This window comes from Lissotriton helveticus, chromosome 5_1 (genome assembly GCF_964261635.1).
Source record: "Lissotriton helveticus chromosome 5_1, aLisHel1.1, whole genome shotgun sequence".
Classification (NCBI taxonomy): Eukaryota; Metazoa; Chordata; class Amphibia; order Caudata; family Salamandridae; genus Lissotriton; species Lissotriton helveticus.
The window spans coordinates 1,518,256,765-1,518,276,759 of NC_136065.1; positions in this window are offsets into that span (position 1 = coordinate 1,518,256,765).

Sequence of the window (19,995 nt, forward strand, 5' to 3'; positions counted from 1 at the left end):
TGCCCAGCACGCAGGTGCGTCGTCCAGAAGCTCGTCAGCTTGGGAGGCTCAAGGGAGCCCTTATGTAGAAAAAACACCAATGGACCTCACACCGCTAGCCCCTCCTCCGGGTCGCCCCTAAGCACTCTGGTATGTGTAGTGCCTGAAGTTCGCAGAATTACTGAAAGTTCCTAAGTGGTTCACCTATGTAGGTGCAAGTAGATACTTGTTGTTCCCCCGATCTCTAGACCCGGGACATGGCCCGGGTTTCGGGATATCTTCCCTCATCAGTAGAGAAAGTCAATAGGGGTGGAAGAGAAGGCCGCCTCGTAACCGTCACGGGCCTCGTTGCCCAGCACGAAGGTGCGTCGTGCAGAAGCTCATCAGCTTGGGAGGCTCAAGGGAGCCCTTATGTATAAAAAACAGCAATGGACCGCACACCGCTAGCTGATGAATATGATTCAAGTTAAGAAAGTTGTAGAAATCGGATTGACCAACAAGGGTCATCAGAACCAGTTTCTTCAGTTTGTATTTTTTCAATATTGCCCACAACCATTTAGAGCATGCGAATACGTCAGCTAAAGGGAAATATTTGATTTCTAGGGAAAACAGTTGCCTGAGACCCTAATAAGAAAGTGGGAAAGTTAGTGCTGAGGGAACATTGTTGGTGGAAAAAAGCTGAAGTGTGAATTGATCCAGATCGGGGACAGCAAAATGCACATGTTCTTGAGTCTCTTGTGATGAATTCTCTGCAACTACAGAGGTGTCGTTCAAATGATCATCTGATTTTTTGATTCAGCAGCAGATGTTTATGTTGAAGTAGCATCATAGAAGGAGGCTTCTTCTCTGAATGGAAAGAGGTATGCTTTGGATTATCCTTTTGTAAGGATAAGCTTAATCCACTTTTAATCAAGCATATTTTGTCTACAGAATGGAGTAAGCCCTCTGCAACACATGGCAGAGTGCATGAAATATTGGCTTTTAACGCAAATTCCCAAAGAGGTTATGGTCATATTATGATCTGGTCATCCAAACCCTTTGGTATTTAATAAGTTGGCAGTGTTCCCGGATTTAGACACTTAAGTTTTGGCCTTTGTTAGTAGAAGTGTAAAGAAAGCAGATATCTTCGAAAAAACTTTAATAAAGGATAAGGAAACTGTCAGGAACATTTGAATCCTCTTGTAAACTGGCAAGTATTGAAGTGGGTTCTTCTGCTTCATGATTACTGTTTGGTGAGGAGATCATAAAGGAAATATGCAGAATGCTTCTTTTTTAATTTATAAAACACACAGAAGGATATTAAAAAAGTATTTCGTGAGAAAGTTATTTGGTGGGGTCGAAAGAATGTGGGATCCTTTTCATGGCCATGGACATGTAATCATGAGGGCTTTCTTTAACTATTGCTACAAATAGTTTGTCTGCACACAATAGTTTGAGATCAAAAGTCAAACTCAGGGCTTCTTTCCTTAGAGACAAATTATTTGAGGTAGAGCTTCTAAAGCAGATTGCCATGCAAGAGACAGACCGGGTTTGGTCAAATCAAGACCTTTTGTTTACTCCATTAAGACTGGATGGCAGAGTAGCCTAGTTTTACAAAAAGTGGCAAGCGAGAATGGAGGATCCCTAGGGTATTGGAGATTGTTCAGTTGTTCAAGGGTACATGATAAAGTACATTTCTTTTCTGGCTTTCCTCTCAAGTTTGAATATGGGAAGCAAAAAAAAATGTTGTTGGATCACGAGGTAGAGAATTTGATGCTCAAGGGAGTTGAGGTATCGGGTTCTGTCAGGCCTACATACTCTGCAAAAACTCTCGAACACCATATAATGGAAATTGGCACGGAAACTGGAAATGCAAAAGACAAGTTTATTAGGACCCCATGGGGTGGTGGTACATTCCTACAGCACCCTTCGGCAATGCAAGAAGTATCACCCCGAACATCGGTGCGCGACCTCTTTTATACAGTTTAACAGCAATAAAAAGGTAGGCGGTATACATTTGAACAGTTTTAGGTACATATAAGGACATTTTTGGAACACAGCCAGCATGTGGGAGGGGCTTAATACCACTGGTCAGTTTGGGGAACATTCCTAAGGAGTGACCACTCGTTAGTCCAGAGATCAGATGTACGCATGCGCGAGACTGACCATTGCTAAAAATAGCCTGTTGCTGGGCAGGGTAAAGGTTAATTGGCATGGAGGAAGGACGAAAGGGCATGCTGACCACGAGGCCGCATGTTCATACAAAATGGAAGCCACCAAATACAAAATGGCCCCCGCACGTTTGGTCAAGTTAACAGAAAAGTCCGTGTAGCTGAGCTAAACGCTAACTCAGGTAATGCCAAATTACGACAGACGGCCCTTTTAGCGTTTAGCTGAAGCTACCTCATAATGGAAGTAATCCGGATGTTCATCGTCAATATCGATCATCATAATTTTCTTTACTTCGGCATTACTCATCTGTACATTTTTAGCAATAGCTCGTTTGGATGGGATACAGGCTGTAATACATACAGAGCATAAAGTAGGGCCACATTGAATACATAAACAACAGAAGAAGAATATCCCAATAATCACGCATAGAACCGTTAACAGTTTCCAACCCCATGTACTGAGCAGAGTCCAAAACCAACCAGAAAATGTGCAAGTACCATTGTCAGTGTGAATTTCAGCAGCAATTTTGTGCAATTTAGAAATGGCATCATACACAGATGGTGAATTATCAGGGACATAAACACAACAACTACTTCCGATGATGCGGCATGCACCCCCACAATCAGCTAACACTACGTCAAGAACCATCCGGTTCTGAAGCGTAACAATTCTTGTAATCTGGATTTCTTCAGTTATATTCCCTAGAGCAGAGGCAGTTTCATTAGCAGCTGCTTCCACAACACGTGTTAATCGCCTTATTTTCCTGCTGTTTAAAGCAGCACCAACAAAAGAGAACAGGCCTAAATTAAAATCCACATATTGTTGTAGTGAGGTATTCGTTTGGTCAACATCATCAATATTCAATGTTCTCTTAACTCTATTCAATATAAAATCGTGATACAATACAAAATCATTATGGTACATAGGCGAGGCAATAAACACAGGGGGTAATACAAAAGATATATAACATGTGCCTAACCATCCAAGAGGAAGACGATGATAACCTTTATTACCGCAAATAAAGTAAGTGTTTCGTGAGGCCACAAAAGAAATACCATTAGGTGTATCAAATGTGAGAGTGATATTGCATTCACTCCTCCCTACCGGAATTGTTCCTTTATTTCTAATACAAAGATCTGCTTTGGTATCAATAACTGTAATCACATGTAAACTAGACATATTTGTAAGTCTCTGATTGGTGAATATACAAGGTGTAGATACATTGTCCGGTCGATATTCTTCCCACTCGAATTTAGTTCCTTCTGCTTGTGGATAGCCATCTCGATCATTGTAACAGACCTTGTTCAATTGGAAAAGTAGTCCACCTTTTGTTGGCCATCTTAAGGTAAAGAGAAGAGTGTACCAAGCATTACACAAACCATTGTGAGAAAAAGGAAGAGGAATAAGTGGAGTTCCTCCTTTCTTCTGATGTCCAGGCAACATTCCACATACCTAACAATTGGAGGTATTTGTCATATTGTGTGTGTGGTGTAAAATTTGAATGAAACTGTTACTCAAATAAGTCTGTCTATGTCTCTCTTCATATTAGGGCAAAGTAAAATGAAAATGTTCGGATGGAATTGGAGTGGTAGGCAGTAAATAGTCCCGTGCAGGAAACAGTCTTTCTATAGTCCAAGCTATTACTGCTATTACCACTATTGTCGCAGCAAAAAGAACCGCACCCAGAATTCTTCTATTTCTCAATGTCATAGGTGCCATAGTACAAAGAACAAAGTCTCAAAAACCAAACTAAAAATAAAAATATAGTGCTGAGAACCGAGGCTGCCGCTGGTTTCTTCTCCGAGATTCAAGACGGGTGTCGCTACACTGGGAAGAATGATCCCCCCCACCTTGATATTCCCGGCTTCCGTTTTCACAAACCTCGGAACGGTTACTAACCAGTCACGAAAAATACAAAAAAAATATTATTTCCTTGGCCGCAGATTGTACTTCACTCCACCAGAAACAGTGTGGTCCGGGAAGGCTCCCTCCGACTCGTGAGACGTAACAGCTGGGCTCTTCTCCGCGTCCAAGATGTCTCGGTAGTCAGACAACACAGTAGGGTTCACCAGATCCGGAGAGACACGACGGCAGTGCGTTGAATGTATCCACCGCTTCTTATTCGTGACGCGCACAGCCGTTCGCGTTGCCAGCAGTACCTGTTCAGGGCCACGCCACCTCGGCTCCAAACTGCTGGATCTCTCGAACGCTCGGATCATGACATAATCGCCAGGACGAAGATTGTGAGCCTCTCCAATGGAATTGTCGGGGAGCGCTTCTCGAACCTGTTGATGAATAGAAATTAAATCATTTGTTAATCGTGCCAAATAATCGTTCATCATTATACAAGGCACATCATGTATCAAACGAGCTTTGGAACTCCCCAAATATTCATGGGCCTTCCGAACACCACTTCATAGGGTGTGAGGCCAGATCGGGAATGTGGCACTGATCTAATAGACAGCAATGCCAAAGGCAAAGCGTCCGGCCATTTCAAAGACGTGGATGCCACGATCTTCGCTAGCTTCAGCTTCAGAGTCGCATTGTACCTCTCTACCAGACCTGCTGACTGCGGGGGGAATACAGCATGAAATTTTTGCTTAATTCCCAATCCTTTCAGAACATGCTCCACTACTTTCCCAACGAAATGAGGACCATTATCATTCCACAAAAATTTACAAACACCATAACGCGGGAAGTACTCTTTGAGTAACACCTTAGCTGTTGTCAGTGCTGTATTATCCTTCGTGGGGTAGGCTTCAATCCATTTACTGAAAGCACACACCACCACTAGGACATACTTGAGGTTATTACAGCGCTCCAGCTGGATGTAATCCATTTGCAGTACTTCGAATGGTGCAGTAGGTGGAACGAACCCTCCTTTAGGAGTATAGGTCCCTTTAGCAGGATTGTACTGTAGGCATATCAGACAGGTCTGCACTACTCTCCTAGCCATGCTGGCAATCTCAGGATGCTCCCAAACTCGTGTAAGCAATTTAGTAATTGCAAGAGCTCCAACATGTGCCAGCCCATGTGTCATTTGAACCATTGCTTGCAAGTAAGCAGCAGGTAATTTCCATTTTTCCATGTCTTTGCTTCTCCAACAACCCTCATCATCCAATACTCCTTCTACTGCACAGTTTGCGAGTTCTGCTTCAGATGCTGACTTCTGTATCTCTAGAATTTCTTCTCTAGCATCATGCCATCGCTCAGCTTGTGATCTCACCACATACATAGGGGAGTCATGTTGCAACATGGCAGTCTCTCTCGCTATGCGGTCAGCAAAAGCATTTCCTTGCCCTATTTTGTCTGTCACTTTCTTATGTGCATTACATTTAATTATCGCAACCTTCTTTGGACATAATAGTGCATTCAGGAGGTCACATACCAACTCTCCGTACATGATGTGTGTTCCGTGTGAGGTCATAAACCCTCGTTCCCTCCAGAGTAGGCCAAATTCGTGCACTACTCCAAAGGCGTAACGACTATCAGTATAGATATTCATACATAGACCAGCACTTAACTCACATGCTTTCGTTAAGGCTATCAATTCAGCTGCTTGGGCAGATTTTTGCGGTATCCGTGCTGTTTCTACCACTGTTTTGAGTGTTGTGATCGCATAGGCTGCGGAAGCCGTACCATCTGGCAACCTCACACACGATCCATCGACCCACAGTTCCCCATCTACATCTGGAAGTGGCGTGTCCTGTAAATCAACACGACCCTTTGTTTGTTCGTCAGTCAGAAAAACACAGTCATGTTGTTCTTCCTCCTGGGTCTCAGTAACAGGATATGGCAATAAAGTAGCAGGGTTCAAAGTAGCGCACCTCTTCAATGTAATATGTGGCGCCAACAGTGTTAACTCGTATCCCGTTAAACGGGCACTGGTTAGATGCTGCGTTTTCGTTTGGTTCAATAGCGCATCTACCGCATGGGGAACTAACACCAGCAATTTGTGCGACAAGACTATTCCCTCACTCTGCCGTATAGCTACTGCTGTTGCTGCAACTGCTCGAAGGCATCCAGGCAGTCCTCGAGCCACAGGATCGAGTACCGCTGAAAAATAAGCGCAAGGTCTCTGTTTGTCTCCGTGTAACTGTACTAAGACTGACAATGCGCACCCATCCTTCTCATGTACATACAGTGTAAAGAGCTTTGTATAATCTGGTGTACCTAACACTGGCGCAGAACAAAGAGCTTGTCTCAATTGTTCAAAAGCATTCTGACATTCATCCGTCCATTCAAGGGGAATTGGTGCAGTTTTGGACAGCAATGTTAACAAAGGTTTTACAATGTACGAAAATCCTAGTAGCCATTGCCTACAAAAGGACGTCAAACCTATGAAAGAGCGAACATCCTTCTGCGTGCAAGGGACTGGTGTATCTAAAATTGCTTGAATTCGATCTGATGTCAATGCACGCCCCTCCTTAGACAAAAGATGACCGATGTAGGTCACCTTTGGTCTACAATATTGTAACTTTTTTCGTGAAACCTTGTGATTATGTTTAGCAAGGAAAGAAAGTAGGGAGAGTGTACTCTCCTCACATTGCTCCTGTGTGTCTGCCGCGAGCAAAATGTCGTCGACATATTGGATAAGCGCCACCCCAGACTGCAAATCAAAAGAATCAAGCTGTCTTTTCAAAGCCTGGCGGTAAATGCTAGGACTTTCTGTGTAACCTTGGGGAACTCGACAAAATCTATAAGATTTATTATTTAGTGTATAGCCGAACAAGTATCGGCTGTCAGGATGAATGGGAATCGAAAAGAAAGCATTTTTCAAATCGATCACCGTAAATGTAGTAGATGTGGTGGAACCAAAGTAAGTAATGTTGTAATGTCAGACACTACTGGATACTGGGGTACAACTATCTTATTAATTTCCCTCAAATCAATAATAAAACGATAGATCTTAGTATCTGTATCTTTCTTTAGGATCGGAAGAATTGGACTGTTGCAAACATTGTAGGGAACTTCCTCTACTACCCCTGCCATTATCAAATCATCCACAATGTGTGTCAAAGCTATTTCGCCTTCTCTGGAAATCTTATACTAAGGAACACGAGGCAAAATCGCTCCCTCCTTTACAGTAATGCGCACAGGAGGAATAATCATTTGACCCACATCAGTATCGGAAGTAGCCCATAACATGCTTGGAAGGGGAGCTAATGCATCGGCCTCCTGCAGGAGGCAGGATCTCTCAATTTATGGGTAGTTCTCATTCAAAATAACCCGCACCCCTTCAGGGGCACAACATATTGTTGCACGAAAATGCTTTAGCATATCAAGTCCCATAATATTATCCGGTGTATTTGGAGATAATAGAAACGGACATGGGGAAATGAATTTATCAACATGAAATGTAAGGGGTTGAGGCAATGGGCTTAGAGAAGGTGTTCCATCGAACCCTATTGCAGTAATTGTTTCGCCAGACAGGGGAGCCCTTGGAACCAAGTGTTTGGACAGAGCGCTACGAGTAGCTCCTGTGTCAACCAGAAACTGATCAGTAGAACCCAAAACATGTGCTGATATATATGGACCCCTTTTATCGACTGGTACTTCAACCGATTCCACACCCAATCCTACGCAATCCTATGCGTATCTATTATCCTGAGACTCAGTAAACTCTCCTTCAGCTATCTGGTACTGATTCCGTCGATCAAAAGTATTATGATCAGCCTGACCACGACCCCTTGCTTCAAACCTACCACGATCATTCGCTCCTCCCCTCGGTCCTGAATAACTATTCCGTGACCTTCCACTTCCTCGACCCCTCTGACTACGCTGTTCACGAAGTACCGGACAATCTGCAACCCAATGTCCAAACTGCTTACAGTACGCACACTGATCCTCAAAAATGTCAGAACGAGGGGGAGACGTAACATACGATGCTCGTCTACCCCTATCATTCCCTCTCGATTGCGTAGCATGAACCTGAGCCAACATTACCTTCGTCTTTAAGTCCTTCGTTTTCTTATCACTACTTTCTTTAGCCTCCAATTCCTGTCGTTCATAATACTGAGCTAACAGCAGAGTACAAAGTTCCCCAGGGGGCGTTAAACCGTGTGGAGCAAGGAGTTGGTATTATGAATACCGTGGCTGTGAAGAAAGGGTTCCCTAGTCGGAACTTAGAGAGCCTCACACACCCAAAGTAATAAGCGTGAAACACACCCTTACTAGAGGGTGTCCGGTGTCATCATCGGCTCACTGCCCCTCGTCAGACCGGCGCTGCAATATCTGACGGAGTCCCCAAAGGTACTCTTTTGACGGGGTTCTTTTAGTTCCTTGCCGATGGTGGATGTGGGTGAGGATGAAAAGAAGGTGTAGTCAGTGCAGTGGTGAGTGAAGGCGATAAAAAAGGTAATCAGTCCACTTGCAACTTTAATAACGTGGCTGATTCCTTAGTTAAAAGGGGTGGGAGGGGAGTTTAGAGACCGTAAAAGGTGTACAGAACAATAACTCTACCCCCTAGTGTGGTCAACATGTTTCTCGCCGAAAGGCGATTCGTCAGGACCTAAAATAAAGTACTACACAAAGAAAAGTGAACTCAATGCTCAATCTATATAAAGAAAGCAAATACAACCTCGCTGGGTCGGAGGACAAGAGGGCCAAGGGGTCCTGCTCTATTTAGGCGACCTAGAGGTAGGGGAACAAAATAATACTGAGCCATAGTTAATAAAGAAGCGGGCGTTGCAGTGGTCCATGAACTTTCGCTAGCCTTTAATCGTTTTGCAATCTCCGCCACATACTTGTCTATGAACAAATGCCTGCCTGTGTCCTCTGTTATTAATTGACCACTGTAATCATGGATAGCTTCCTCAAAACGGGAAAAGAAATCAGAGACCGATTCGTCCGACTTCTGTTTACAAGATGCCAATACTGTCCAATCAATTATCTTAGGGGGAACAAGCGTTTTTAACTTATTAAAAATAGCCGTCGGTAAATCTAGAATCAATTGACACGGCTTACATGCAGGTTCCCTATCTAAATCAGCTCTAGCTATGTCCTTCCACTCTGCACCTAAAATCGCTCGATCATCAAACTTACGAATCGCCCTCCACATATCAGGAGGCAATATCAAACCAAAGAAAAGATCAATATCAATTAATGTCATAATGCACGAAGAAATAGCCCCCTCCACACCTTCATAGAAAGCTGCTGGATTTTTACGGGGGTCAGGCAAAGCATTCTTAAGTGCCATAACATCTGCTCTATTCCATGGCGTATAAACCCAATTATATATGAAATAACCCTTCGCATCTACAGACGTCTTATCGTCGTCCGTGCCTGCCCCTTTAGGAGGGACATACAAAGGCGCAGCTTCTCGCTTAGGCATAACATTAACCGCAACACTCTTCTCTGATCCATAGATAGGGCACTCTCTGGAATTTTCCGTCGATCCAGACGCTGATGGATCTGATGCCTTTCTCGCCGCTCGCAATTGTGTCGCCTCATCCCGTAGCAGAATCAACCGTCGGAAAAATTCATCCGCCTCTGAAAGAACAAACATACCTTTACGAAAATTATCACGACCTACTGATATATCTTTAGGTTCCAACTCAGAAGATTGCTTCCTAAACCGGTCAACAACTTCATCTGCAAAATGATCTAAAAAATACAATCGTTCCTTGTCAGACCACTTACTCATAAGATCATCAACCCCTGAAACAGTTATAGCATTGACATTAAGTTTACGAGCAACCGAACGCAATTCCGTCATACGATCGGTAGGTAACCTGGTACGCTGTTTATTCCGACTATCCTCGTCCGAGTCCTCATCCGGAGCCGTAGGCTGAACATACGGAGGCGGGCAACGATCTAACAATGAAAAATCATCTAATTCATTAGTAAGGACAGGATAAAGAAGACGTCGAATAGGAAACTGACCATTAACTTGTAAATTACGTTCTCGATTCTCTTTCTCTTTCTGTTCCTGCAATTCCTTCTCCTGCAGCTGTAAAGTTTTATCCCGAGCAGCCTTTCGCTGCTCTTTGTCCGCCAAGGCTTCTTCACGCTTCATTCGTTCATGCACCGCTTTCTCCCACATACGCACACAATCAAACATATCCTGTCTAGACCTGCGCTGAAACAAACATTGTTCCACATACTGAACTTTCGTAAAGTCAAATGACCCATGTAGTGGCCATTGCAATTCACGATCAGTTTTGGTATATTTGTGCCATAATGTGCTATACATAATGGGAGGAAGGCCGAATTTAATGTACATTTCGTGATTAGGAGTTCCCTCTGGGGGAGCCGGCTGGGATTCATTTAATCGATAAGTGGTACCATTTCCAAAGCAGCACATTCCTCGGAGTGTGCTGAGAACAGGCATGTTCAAAATATCACGAAAACGCGATATTACAACAAATGGCACTTAAATGTACTTTACGCACGGTGTGCCGTTCAAACAAATTCAAAATCAGAGAAATATCCCTACATGCCTGCCTATGTGAGGTGCATTCCACATATAATTCAAATCATAGGTCCAAACGTTAGCTAACTCATACAAATTCAAATTCAAATTCAAATTCAAAAAGCCACAGTAAGTGTCAGTAGACTACCTTACCAAACATAGGCTTACCAAATACTTTAAAAAGTGTCCAGATTCCAACTGCCAAGTTCCGTAACCGAATCAGCCAAACGGGCACTACACGACAAGCCAAACGATCAGGATCTCAGTCGAGGACTGGCGCCACCTGGATGGTCAGATCAGAAGGAAAGGAAAAAACACCGTGGGTGCCAAGACTTGGGTCACTCAGTGGCAGCGTACGCGTCCATAGCGAGTTTCCAATCCTTCGTCGCGACCTCTCCTTCGGGCATCCGAGTCGCCGATGAGTCCCTTCGTGGTCGCCAATTGAGGTATCGGGTTCTGTCAGGCCTACATACTCTGCAAATACTCTCGAACACCATATAATGGAAATTGGCACGGAAACTGGAAATGCAAAAGACAAGTTTATTAGGACCCCATGGGGTGGTGGTACATTCCTACAGCACCCTTCGGCAATGCAAGAAGTATCACCCCGAACATCGGTGCGCGACCTCTTTTATACAGTTTAACAGCAATAAAAAGGTAGGCGGTATACATTTGAACAGTTTTAGGTACATATAAGGACATTTTTGAAACACAGCCAGCATGTGGGAGGGGCTTAATACCACTGGTCAGTTTGGGGAACATTCCTAAGGAGTGACCACTCGTTAGTCCAGAGATCAGATGTACGCATGCGCGAGACTGACCATTGCTAAAAATAGCCTGTTGCTGGGCAGGGTAAAGGTTAATTGGCATGGAGGAAGGACGAAAGGGCATGCTGACCACGAGGCCGCATGTTCATACAAAATGGAAGCCACCAAATACAAAATGGCCCCCGCACGTTTGGTCAAGTTAACAGAAAAGTCCGTGTAGCTGAGCTAAACGCTAACTCAGGTACTGCCAAATTACGACAGAGTGAAAGTCCAGCTGCTTAAATATGCAGAGGGTTTTGCTAAAAATTTGTTTTGGAAAAAAACAGAAAAGGCATGCAGCCAAAAGGAAACCTGTAAGATTGAATAATTGGCTTGCCCTATCGTCACTTCAAGAAGGAGGTAACTCATTTTATAAGGGATTTCTTGCAGCATGGCGATTGCTTGACACTTTCCACTGTGTGAGCAGAATTAAATGTATCTGCAAAGGTAAATGCAATTCAGGAGGGGAGGAAAGATGTGGAGGTTCTATTGATGGCATTTTATTAATGGCTCTGGACTGACTTGTTTCAATGTGAGAGCTACAGATGGTGGGTTAGTGGTAAACAGAATTGGTTACGTCTGAATGCGGTTGTTGGTGCTGTGTTTAGGGCTTATGATACATTATGTGAATGACTTGTTAATGTTACCCATGAAGGCACAGTAATGAAAAAGAAAGGAGGTAATGATTTCGGCATTAAATCAAGTTTCTTTGAGAATGCTGTCTCATATCAATGGATTCTTTTTGTAATCTACCCAGGCCCACTGCATTACTGAGCACTAAAGAATTTGAAGGTAGTTCATATAAGGGCTAACATTAGGTATTCTCATTTAGCCAGGGAAGACCAAGAAAGAATTGTGGAGGTTAAGAAATGTTTATTCGTGAAATAGTGATTTTCTTAGGAGATTTCAGAAATGATGGTAGAACTGGATGCAGGTTTGTTGGGTTGAGGTAAGGTGTAGTCAGATGTTCACAACGGGTCAAAAGTAAAAGAAAGATTTGGCAAATCAATTGTTTAGAGCTTTTAGCATTTTCTATTCTATGTTTCAAGATAATGAAATGTTGTTGTTGGTTGATTGTGTGAATAAGCATGAGAATCTGACAAATGGTTTGCGAGTGGCTTGTGGGTTTCAATTGCTGATTTATTTTAAACATTCCCATAGACTAGTCCCTTTACCTACGTTGGCCAGATGACTGAAGTGGTTATGAGAGATTCATGGGTGAATATTAGTTTGTGAGGTGTCTATTTATTCAGGTGCATGAGTAGCTAAATCGTTTATGTTGGATGGTGGCTTACAAGACATTTTATGTTCTACTGATCGGTCAAGTAAGTGAATGTTTTAAGAATGTTTATTTTAATCCAGTTGACAGTGATGTGAGCTGTTGATTGCAAGGTGTTAAACTTCTTGTAAAAGGTTAGCCTCCATGCTTGCTATAAATTTAGATTTTCCACAGCCTGGTGGGCAAATTAGGAGCACAATACAGTATGGGACAATTTAGGAGAAGGTGAAAGACAGCGTGTGTTGCTCTTGTATTTGTTTAATTTACAGACAGTTGGGTTTGGAAATCTGCTCACAGCTGGTCAAGGAAGGAAGATGGCTGCTTGTATTGATGTTTTATTAAGAAGTATGTTCCACATTCCTGTTTGATGCTGTTGTGAAAGAGCAATAAAAGAAGTTTTCATAACATTAGCCTCCATACCTTTATTAAAATTCAGATTTTATGCTAAAAATCCAGATATTCTATTGTGTAAGATCCACATGGAAATCTACATCTTGCTGCGGTATTTATTTTAAAGTAGATCAATGCAAGACAACAACCTAGACGTTAAGGTTTTCTATCTCTGTGGCATGATCATGACCTGTTGCTCGCCCTAGCATGGAACAATGCACACCCTCCTTTAGTAGGAAGTGTAATTCAAATGCCTTACTGATCTTTATTGAAACCTGGCATGCAGCAGGAATGCATTCTGGTGCCACCCTGCCCGTGACTCACCAGCTTTTGTTAAGCAGCAAGTAATTAGTGTCTGTTTCTGAAAATCCAATTCCATGAAGTGTTTTCAACTTTCATCTTTGACACTAGTGTCCTCATACGACTGCTGTTAATGGTATCTTAAATGTCAACAATGAAGTAGTACATAAGCCTTCCTAAGCCTTATCGAAACTATCAAGTAGCAGGAATGAATTCTGGTGCTACCATGATTGTTTGTGCCAAGGAGTGGGTAATGTAACTTTTCTTCAAGACAGATGGTGCGTCAAACAGGAACAGATAAAAGATAACAAGAAAAACATGACATCACAGAACACATGATGACATAATCTTAGTGCTTGAATAAAGGAAGCTGTATCACTGGGAATAAAAGGTCTGAAGAATGCAACAATCATTCACCTAGTAGTCACTGTTGAGGGAGAGTCAGCTGCAAACAAGAAAGAAACGACCACTGAGAGTGATAAATAGCTTCTGTGTCTGTGATACCAACATGATCTTCTACACAAAGTGAAGACAATTGCATTTATAATAGAAGTTAACTTTTGCAGCAGAGGTACTAAGTGGTCAAGAGCAGTATGTCCTAATTATGGGAGGGAGAGATATGAACTACGAGCTACTTCTAAACAAAATGATTTTAGGGCCAAAGCTCTATAAATGATGCAGTCCCCAAACATACCTGATCAAATGTAGAGCCATAGGCACCCACCATGCCAGAGAAATTACTGCTACGTCCGGTAATATTGAGCAAAAAGAAATTGAAAGCCGGATTAATGGTGTTAGGCCTTACATCTTCAGTATGTAACAAGGAAATGATGAAGGCCTAATACCATGCAGTTGCAGGGTTATCTGGAAAGTTGGGTCCAAGATTGAAGAGAAACGTTACTGCATCTAGAGAAGAGGAAGAACCTCACCATCTCCAGAGACTGGCCTAGCTGTGACATCCACGGGACACACTCTCCTTTTTCTAATGATGCACAAGAGCACTGTTCACTTAAGAGAAAATCCCTTAAATGTCTGGTATCTCATTTATGGCAATTTCAGCAAACCAGTAACTGAATTGACACCCCAAAGGGAGGTGGAACTAATTACAGGAGATATCTCAAGATGTATATTTTCAGACAAACTGCAGTTCAGTGGTGCCCTGATTACCGGCATGCTTTCACCAGTTAAAGGAGGATTATATAGCTGACCTGTAAACACGGCTTTTATGATAACATGTCCTCTCTGTGGAGAAGGGGTCAGGAAAATTGGACTAGAGATAATTAAACCAGTGCACATCCCTACTAGTTACTTTTATCCAATTGAATTTCAATTCAATCACTTCGAAAGTTCAATTCTCTTCAAGTCCACACAAGTATTCAGATAGTACACAGTCCATTAGTTCTTAAAGTTCTTTTTTATTGATTATTTTCTTGCCACATCGTCACAGCCGACGCGCGTTTCGCCCTCCGCGGGCTTTTTTAAGGCTGCAAATTAGTATACAAATACATACAATCAGTAAAGATCATACATTACAGGCCACCTCTAACCAACCATGATTAACCAAAGGCTCCAACACTTGTTCCCCTAAATCCCAGTTTGGAGCGTCCATCATGTATCATTATTGTTTTTCAAGTCTGATACTTAGATTCTAAGTAGCTGCACAGTTGCTTAATCAAATAGCACGCATAATGTACATTTATTTGAGAAAGTCGAATACACACGTTCTTTAGTGGTCACCCTACTTCACATAGTTGCCTTATGTTAGCTGTTGAAAAACTCTATTTCAAGTTATCCATGCAAAACCTTCTGTGGGTAGATTATCGTGACGGAAATTGCTTAAGGGTGAATAAGCATCCTATCAGTTGGGCACTCCCAAATTGAGTATTTTTGTGTTACTGGACAAATGAATACTACGGGAAAAATGCAATATTGATGTGCTGATCATAGTAGCAAATTCACCCTGTCTTTTTGTTGATGTAGGAAAATTGGACTACTTGACCACAGAGTTCTTCAGGCTATGAGAGTCTCTACTTGGTGAATGATCTGCCTGTAAAGACATTAATGCAAAATTTTCAAGCAATATTGACCAGGTGCTTTAAGCATTTGCTTCCTAGGCACATTACACGCAACCAACACTTTCTCAATTTGAAGACAGATACAATAGCCTACTTTGTTTTGAGAACCACCACCTGATGGCTTACCTGCCCAACAAAAGCTCCAGAGAATTCATGTGGAATTCCCTCTCCAGCACATAATCAGATTATCACAACATTAAGGCCAGCAACCGTGAATGGCATGTGCCTTTATGACCAAGGCAGCATAAGCATAAGGCCTGAAGATTGCCCTTCCATTCCAGGCATAAACGCTGATCATCTATCCCAGAGTCCCTTACTTATGATTGAGCATTAGGTGGTCCGCATAGGAAAGAACATTGGCATAGGTGGGAAAACGTGAGTCCTTGAGGGGGTGTCAGAACCCAGCCATCAGTCACTAATTGTAGTGCAAGTTAATAACAATACTTACCTGTCAGTGTAATTTTTACTCACAGCACCATCACTGTATCATTCCCCGCAAATTTTTCCTGAAATTCAAGAAAGAACTATTATTAACAGCAGAAAATTTTTTCAATAACAAGCAATCTGCTTATCACTAACTGAAGAGAAGAGAGGCATTAGCTACAGCAAATTGGGTAAGTGCTAGTAGAGAAATAGAAACTGTAATTAAGTAACATTAAGAAAAGATAATGTTTCTCTAAAGATGAAATGTAATATTATAGGTTTTCTACATTTGCAGTTCAACAACAAAACTCAGAAGAATAACACATCTGCTGAGAGGAACCAGAAGAAAGCCGTAGCTCTCTCTTCTTTGTCCCCTATCCCTTTACCCCTTTTAGTTTTTAGCCAGATTGCAGTTGACTGTGGTTTGGCTGGGAAATTGAATAGGGGAGTTAGGAACCAGCGTCAATCTGCTCCTGTGCATTCTGGTGAAACTGATCTGACAGGGGGACCCAAAAAGATGACATATAGCAAAAGCACAAGAGACCCCCAAACTGGATTAGGTCCTTCAAGAGAAGTGTGTGAGATTTAGGTGCCAAACCTGGTACCCCACTCAATATGAAGAACTGTAAGTGAATGAGTCTCAGATGGCACTAAGGCGCAGATATCCACTAAGAACCACATAAACTGTTTTTCCAGGACTTCCATCCTTTAAAATTCACTACAAAGCTCAGAAATTGAAGTATTGAGATAGCCAGCGAGATAGCTTTGTCGGTGTCCAGTAGGGGGGCTGCAGGCCCTGGTCTAGAGCCATGCCTGCTTTTTAAAACATTTCTTTTATGGTTTACAAATCTGAAAATTGGATTTGCGGTCCCAAGCAAGGCCCTGATCATAAACATTGAATTTGGAGTGCAGATTTGATTTGGTTATCTGTTTGGATTTTTTAATCATATATCACATCTAAGAGACCCTTCACACAACCATCCACGGTCGCTCAACACCCAGCCTCGTCCAGGCCATGCTCCCAACTGCATGCTTCCCAATTCCTGGAATTCATTGCCTTCGGCTGGTAACAGAAGAGTTGGGCGCAGGGCTTGACCTGTGAACAGCTCTATGTCCCAACCGTGCTGCGGTGCTGCGCATAACCTTTTGTGGTAACCATTGGTAGTTGAGAGCAGGCTGCCAGGCTCAGATTTTGGAGTGGGGGGACACAGTGTAAACTGTTGGCCCTAGATTTTGAAGTGAAAACTAAAGATTAAAAAGTGGCAGAGAGAACATGTCTTTCTTATGACATAATGCACATCACATGTCCTGTTGAAACGCTGTAACCTGAGGAGCAAACTCTTTGGGGGCTCAATAGCCTCTTTGATTAGTAAATTATTTATCTGCAGTCATAGAGTTATTTAGCCCCTCCTAGAATCTTGCCAGGTGAGTCAGACTAGTAAGAGAAGGCAAATGTTGTTAATTTTACTGCTGTCTTGGGTGCTTGGCTGACTTGAGAAAAAGAACGACTTTATGAGCAGCTCAACATCTCAGTGATTGTACCTAAAATAATTAGCAAAAAAGAGGGGTTTAAGGCCCCACAGAGTGTGTGCCTTAGGCTACAGCTCTTCATAGAGATGCCTGTAAAGTGCAACATGATTTCACACAGGCATGTACTGTCATTGTTTATGGAAATATTCCATACAGTAAAACACAACTTTAAGGTTAGTATAGTGTCAGTTTGATTTAAGGAGAGTTATAATTGAATAATGGTGGAGAAAGCATTGACCTCTGTTGCTAAACGGGAGTGAGAAGGATGTAATCTTGCAGTTCCACAAATGCACAATGTATGATCAAGAAATATATACTCAAATGTCACATCTTCCCAACTTGACCAACTTGACCAAATTGTTTGATCCACAGAACATCGCTTTACTTCACTATTTAATATTTTCCTTTACCATCCAGTTTTAGAGTGTATTCAGTACAGAATCTGCACAGTATAAAAACTCACTTATAAATTGTTAATATAAAATAATCTTGCTAAACTTCTAATAATAAGATACGCTATATAAATCAACAACATGACAAATTGACACTGGGTAACTCGTGGCAACTTTGTTAGGGCATGGGGTATTCTTTTTTAATAGTGAAACTTTATTGCCATTTTCAACTTTACATCAGGGCACAAGAATTAAGCATGGGCGGATTTTGCGAATTGGCAATCCGCGAAATTGCGTATTTACGGATTCGCAATCCGTAAAATCCGCGAACTCTCGCGAATTTGCGGATTTTTTTTGTGTTCGCAAGGATTTCTGCCAGTTCGCGAGGATTTTGTACCAGTTCGCAAACGCAAACTTACTTTTCGGGTAGCAACGGTCGCGAACATGTTGTTTCTACATCTGGTTCATCACAGCACCCTCTGTTTCACCACTGCCACCCTCTGTTTCACCACTGCCACCCTCTGGCTCACCCATGCCACCCTCTGGCTCACCCATGCCACCCTCTAGTTCATCACTGTAGATTATGGGTGGAAAAGCACACCTGCCCTGCCTCAACTGACATAAATGAATTAGGGGCTGATTAATGTGTTACTGAATTTGAACTTCCTGGCTGGAACCTGCTTCCTTATCTGTAATTGCTTTCTCTGAGCCTGCTGCGAGGGTCAGAGCAGGGTCATAGAATAGTTGCAAGTAGGCAACTGAACTCTGGAGGGGCCCCTCAGGAAGCACTACAGGGAATGGTTACTAATGATAAGATTGAACTTTTGCACCTGCTGAGTGCTTTCAGTTTTGCAAAAATCCAAATATCCAGCAGCATCCACAAAAAGTAATCCTTCCAGGTCAAGATCCCTGGCACCTGCTTCCTTATCTGTAATTGCTTTCTGTTGCAGTGTCATTTTTTTAACAGGGCCTTTGTTGTATACTTGTCGCTATTCTCTGAGCCTGCTATGAGGGTCAGAGCAGGGTCATAGAATAGTTGCAAGTAGGCAACTGAACTCTGGAGGGGCCCCTCAGGAAGCACTACAGGGAATGGTTACTAATGATGAGTTTGAACTTTTGCACCTGCTGAGTGCTTCCAGGTCAAGATCCAAATCAAAGTGACCAGCACATGAAGAAAGCACTGAGAGGAGCCTGCTGGACAGGAACAGGAAGTTGGAGACTGTGGGGCACTTCCTTCCTCCCACCCCCCCCAAAATAGACTCCTTGCAAAAAAAAAGTGCAGGCAAATGTCAACCTGAGGAGTTATTCTAATAAAAATCATAATTTTCAAGGTTTATGCTGCCTGCTGGTGGATTTCTTGTGCGAAATTGCAAATTTTGCAATCTCGCAATTGCGAGATTGTCGCTGCCCGCCGCATCTACGTTTTCGCGAGTGTTTACTCCCGCGAAATTGTATAGTATTCTAGTTGGCAAGTGCGACCAAGCAAAAAAATCCGCTTCGCACGGATTTACGAATTTTCGGTAAGTTCGCGAGAGTTCGCGGATTGCGAATTTACCGAAAATCCGCAAAATCCGCGAGCGGAACGGATTTTACACCCATGCTTAACAAGAATATGGGGGCCCAAGGCCTCCTTTTAAATTACACCATGGAGTATCCATCATCACATAAGCAACCACAATCACAACCGTACAGGAAACTTAACCATCACTTTCGTCATCACAATAGAAGTCTGTCAAGTCTGCCTATGTTCTATCATGAACTGGGGTGGCACAGTGAGCTACATAACAATGATGGATTCAACCGGAGAGGAGTTGGCCTAATGGCTAGGGCGGTCGACCTCGAATCTGGGGAACTGGGTTTGAGTCTTGGCAATGACACTGAACATCCTGTGATTCTGGGCAAATCACTTAATCTCCCTGTGCCTAACAAAAATGAATGTGTCCTCATGTAATGCAACTAGTGCTATGTAAAGCGCTCTGATACCCGATTCGGGTCAAGTTTGCGCTATATAAAACTTTGAGAAAAAAAAACAGAGATCTGTGACTGGGGGTGATTGTCTGAAAAGTTTCAACGTTCCGTCTATCATCTCATTGTGTTTGCTTTGTTCGCCCTACGTTGGCAGTGTACACCCAGACCTGGGTCCCTTGCTCAGTTTGCCACTGTATTCAAGCTAGCTTGGCAGATGAGGCGTGTTACCCCGAAACCGGTCCAGCATGCTTGTTTCCGGTCCAGGGAAGACCCGGCTAGGCAGTTCGGG